Source organism: Camelus ferus, chromosome 21 (genome assembly GCF_009834535.1).
Source record: "Camelus ferus isolate YT-003-E chromosome 21, BCGSAC_Cfer_1.0, whole genome shotgun sequence".
Taxonomy (NCBI): domain Eukaryota; kingdom Metazoa; phylum Chordata; class Mammalia; order Artiodactyla; family Camelidae; genus Camelus; species Camelus ferus.
In genome coordinates this window covers 14,210,631-14,215,925 of record NC_045716.1, presented here as the reverse complement: position 1 = coordinate 14,215,925, position 5,295 = coordinate 14,210,631, and the positions used below count along the sequence as shown (strand labels likewise).

At 40.4% G+C, this 5,295-nt stretch overlaps 1 long non-coding RNA gene across 2 annotated transcripts; it reads right to left on the bottom strand.

The window, feature by feature from the left end:
* Positions 1-1,242: 1,242 nt before the first annotated feature.
* LOC116658806 lies at positions 1,243-5,036 on the bottom strand. 2 transcript variants are annotated; one of them, XR_004314114.1, is made up of 4 exons: positions 4,949-5,036; positions 4,456-4,677; positions 2,676-2,757; positions 1,243-1,574 (listed from the first exon to the last, which is right to left on the bottom strand). It is a non-coding gene; the product is annotated as an uncharacterized LOC116658806 (long non-coding RNA). The 2 variants fall into 2 exon arrangements; XR_004314113.1 differs by lacking the exon at positions 1,243-1,574 and having other exon boundaries at positions 2,420-2,757.
* Positions 5,037-5,295: the final 259 nt, after the last annotated feature.

Sequence of the window (5,295 nt, the reverse complement as noted above, 5' to 3'; positions counted from 1 at the left end):
AAACAGCTCATGTAAAGGTGTGTTTAAGGAAAGCTCTTAGAATTGGGCACGAACTCAACATGTTTGAGGAACAGTAAGAAAGCAAATGGGCTGGAAAGAAGAGTGAGAAGGTTGGAATGAGGGGTCAGAAGGCTGGATCATGCAGGGGCTGGATTTCTTCTAAGGGTGGTGGGAAGCCATTGGTGGTTTCAAGCTGGGAGTGGTGTGGTCAGATTTACATGTTCAGAAGGTGATCATGTGCTGTGTGCAGAACGGATTGAAGGGGCCCAAGTGGAAACAGGAAGAACAGTGTAGAGACCATTGCAGAAACCCAGACAAGAGAAACTGTGATTTGGACTGGGGTGAAGGCAACAGTGATAAACAGAGATGTTAGTTACTTCCCAGAGGCAAAGTCATAGACAGATGTTAGTTACTTTCCAGAGGCAGAGTCATATAATCTACTGTTGTATTGGTTACAGGGGATGGAAGAATGAAAGAAGCCATGGAAGGCTTCTGGTTTTGGGTGAAGCACTGGGGGGAAGGATAGTGCTATTTGGCGAGGTAAAGAAGACGGTGCGAAAGGGGAGCAAGTTGGAGGAGAAAATAAGAGACATACAGTAGTACAAATATGTTATCGGAGACTAAATGCGTACTCAGTGATAATGGCTGTCATTTACCTAAAATGTGTAATCTGTAGCCTTAATGATGCCCCCGCAGGGCACTGCTGGGATCCACATTTTACTAATGACTTTACTGAGACTAAAAGACTAAAGAAAGTATGCGAAACCACTCAGCTAAGATGAGGAGGAGCTAGCACTGGAACCCACGTTGTTGACCGAAAGATCTTCACTAAGCCACACTGCCTCCCAGCACCAACAGGATTATCCCCTTGGTCTTCGGCTGGCATCTCAGATTTTTACTGGATTTGCTGCCCCCTGCTGTTCATTCAATGTATCCATCTGTAGTTAGGAAGGGTTATTCTGGAAGCGGCCACGTTCAGTTAAATGCAACAGAATCTGTTGCACACAAACTAATCACAAGTTTCTGTGGAAGACTTTGTGGGGAATATATTACAAAGAGGAGACAGGCCCTGACCTCGAGGTGCTGTTGAAGTGACAGACTTTTTTGCAGCAAAGGAGTGAAATGCTTTAAGAGTCACATGGAGGAGAAGAGGGAGTGACATTCCAGAGGAAGGTGAGGGAAGTAGGGACTAGGGAAGACTTCTGGGAGGCAGTGGCATTTGAACTGGATCCTGAAGGAATGGGCGGAGGTTGCCGGAGTAATGGCACTCCAAACCAAAAAGATCCCTTGAGCAGGGGCAGACTGCCATCAGCAGGTCCCTGGACCACCAAAGCGGTGGACGGTCATGGTTAGTGGGTGAACCCTGCAGCCAGAACGCCTCCGCTGAGCTCTGCTGCTGATCTCTGATGTGACCCACACAAATTTCTTAACGTTTTTGAGTCTCAGTTTCCTTTTCTGTAGAATGTTGATAATAATGGCATCTACTTCATAGGGTTCTCATGAAATACAAATGATGGAATGAATTTGAAGGACTTCACACAGTTCCTCATTCACAGGAGATGCCGTAACTCCACCTGTGGATAATTGTAGGGGAAGGAAAGCCAGAAAGTTGGAAGCAAATTTTGGAGGACCTTGGATGCTCTAGTAAAGATTTTCTACTTTATCTGTAGACCACAGAGATCCATCAAAGGTTTTTGAGCAGATGAGCACGTGAGTACAGTTGTCCTTTTGCATTTGCAGGTTCCGTGTGTGCAGATTCAACCAGCCAAGGGTAATGGAAAATATTTGGGGAAGGAGGGGAGGATAGAGCACAGGCTTAGTGTGCACAAGGTCCTGGGTTCAATCCCCAGTACCTGCACTAAAAATAAGTAAATAAATAAACCTAATTATCTCGCTCTCCCTAAAAATAATTTTTAAATAAAATTAAAATAAATTAAAAAAAAAAAGAAAAAGAAACTATTTGGGGGGGAGGGATTCCATAAAGTTCCAAAAAGCAAAACTTGAATTTGCCATGATTTGCATTTACACTTTGTTTACAACTATTTACGTAGCATTTCCATTGTATTAGGTATTATAAGTAATCTAGAGATGATTAAAGTGTACGAGAGGATGTGCATAAGTTATATGCAAATACTATGTCATTTTACGTAAGGGACTTGAGCATCCATGGATTTTGGTATCTGTAGGGGATCCTGAAGCAAACCTCCCCTCATCTCACGCCCTCCCTCTGCCCAGATACCAAGGGAGGACTGTGATCTTCCAAAGATAATTCTGGCCTCTTTATGTAGAGAGAGAGGAAGCAGGTGATGGGTTAGGAGGCTATCAGAATTCCCCACTAAGGTGTGTGTAACGTGTGAATGTGTGTTTTGCCTTGTATTTTCATTTCTTCATAAATATGATAATTATAAATCCACAGGAATCAAAGGCTGATTTAACACGCTGCAAACGGGCTGTGGCTAGGTGTGCTTACTAAGAGAAATACTTTAATTTTTCTAGAAATGCTTCCATGGTAGAAATCTACGTAGTATAGAAACTTCACACTGGGCTTACTGGATAAGACAAATTTCTGCGCAAACATTTTTCCAAAGTAGAGATAAAGAAAGGAGTCACTCTCTCTTTCAGAAATGAGAACAAAGAAAAAAAAAAAGATATCAACAGGGGCAAATACAAAATACCTTTCTTGGTTTCGTTGAATAAGCAGATTAATCCAGAAGCGATTCCCCCAACCTATGCAACATTTTCTCCCCCCACTTGCCCCTAAAAGGAGTTAAAAACAGAAGAACAGATGACAAGTACACTTTCTTTTGAACTTAAGAAAATTTTTCTCTTTCACCACAGGTGTTTTTTTTTAACAAATTATTTTTTAACCCAAATTAATGAGGTTATTTGCTCATAAATGTTTCGTAAGCAACTTCAACAGTAACTTACGGGAAAACTGCTTTAGCAAAAATCAAGCAAAGTGATCCAAGAAAACAAGACTTGCCATATGCCAAGAAATACATAAAACTGTTTGCTTTTTTTGAGTGTCATTGGGGAGAAATGAGTGTTCTGAGTTCCACCATCCATAGAATCACCAAAGCTGAGAAAGTTGTGAACAGAGGAAAGAATTACTGCCAAGATATACACCTGTTTGAACTAAATGACTCTGATCAGATTTAATATAGTGCCTGGGTGAAAGTTTATTTTCATTATTGTAATTTTTGTTTTGTTTTGTTTTAAAGCCAGCCTTTACTGTCTTCTTTTACATGCATCCTCACAATATATATAGTCTCCAAGGCAGGAAAAAGGCTGTGGCTTGGTACATTGGACTGCAACCTAATCTTGGGTAAAAAATTAATCTTATTACCTCATAAATTTCTAGCAATAATTTCTTGGTTTAATTTGAATGCAAACTGTTCCAAAAGAATTGAATTTTAGCAATTGCGTTGGGATGTGTGGTATCTGATTTGAAAGAGTGTACCTTTGTCTACCACTGGTTGAAATCACTGACTTTTTTATTGCTTTGATGAATATAAAGTCCCAAGGGTGGTGACTTCTTTGCAGTCTGCTTACTTAAGCACATACCTACACTTTTAAAATGTTTTCCTGTTTATTTGTCCTGCTGTTATCACAGTAGGATAATAGCCGCTGCTTTACCACTCCATTTCTGTGCCTATGATCATAAAAAGCCTGATGGATCAATATGAGGCTTTTAATGTACTTTTTCTGCCTTTCATTACAGGTTTGCAGCCAGAATACTAAAATGCTGTTAAGACATAGTCTTTTTCCAGTGTTTGTTTCCCAGGAAGTGCTTCCCGGGGAAAGTGAGAGTCTACACATGGTGGCTTTCAAGAAATAAAGCAATGGAGCTTCAGTTCCAGTAATTTTATGGGACTTTTTTCCTCTCAAGCATTAGAGACTGTTGCGCAGATGTTCACAGCATCCTCCATGTGCCTTCTGAAGCACTGAAGTTATTTGAATGTTTAATTCTCATTGGGAGCCAAGAGTAAATCGGGAAGTTTATTCCCTTGCACATCAGTGGTGTGCCGGCAAACGGTTAACAGCAGATTCTAGGGGACCGTGATTTGCAGCACTGGCTGACTACTAAGATGCCCATACTCCCACAAAGGCCAGTTTCAAGCTACCAATGACATCACTGAATACGGAGCTGGGAAAGAGAAACATAATAGCACATGGCTATGTAGTGTGATACAAATACAATAGATATTAAAAAAACAACCTCACTAGCATGGCTAATAGTAAAATGTGGCAAAATAATTAGGAAGTGATGGGGTATGAATTTTTATTACCTTCGTTTTTAACGATATTCATTTAGTTGTAAGTTTACAAACATTTTACTAATAACTATGTTTACAATAGGTTTGGAAAATTTCCTAAAATTTTAACAGTTGAGTCTGATGAGCTGATTCCAACAGGCTAAAGCACATGATTTTCTGATCAAAAAAAAAAAATTACCTTTTCTTAGGGAAATGATCACTTCTACAATGCCTCTGGCCCTTAGAGAAGAAATCTCTGCAGCCATTTTCCAGGAAGCTGGTTACCTTCACAGAGAGCACTCAGAAAGTAAAATCAGTTGTGGAAGCAGGATGTGCTCATGACTCAGAGGGCAGCCCATCTGGGCCAAGTGCTGGGAAGGCTTCAGGGCAGCATATCCACAACCCAGCCAGCAGTGGTGTTCTATGAAAAAAACATGGAAATTGTACAATAAAATTTCAACAACTCCGCCATGGAATTCAACTTAAAGAAGACATGAAACGGATTCAGTATGCTATGTACTGTTCACTCATCCTAGTCTTTTAACGGAGGGGGTGGGAATTGGATTTTAGATCAGTTATAAGTTTTTCACATTTTTTGTTCTTGGTTCAAGAGTACATGTTAGCACCATTTACTGCGGTAAAGCTGTCTTTGGTGAAGCACTCATTTATTCATTCATTCTTCACATACTTACTGGGTCCCTATGGCAGGCAAGATGGGGCACAAGGCTCAGTATGCTTAAAGACAAACAAGCTTGTCCCTTCTGAGCTGGACGTCACAGTCTGATGGAGAGATAAATATGTATATAAATCACAACTTCACATATTCATATTTTATTACAGAAATAAAGTGTTATGTGAGCTATGGGGCTGAACAACTGATTAGACCTTTTAATAAACTTCCCGCCAAGAAAAATCTGAGGAACTAAGCAATGGTGTAAAGAAATATCCCAAGAGACGCATGATGAAGAAAGGACCCAGTATTTCAGGCTAGTTTTATTTCCTGCATGTGTCCCCTGCTTCTGTTTTGGTAAAGCCCCCA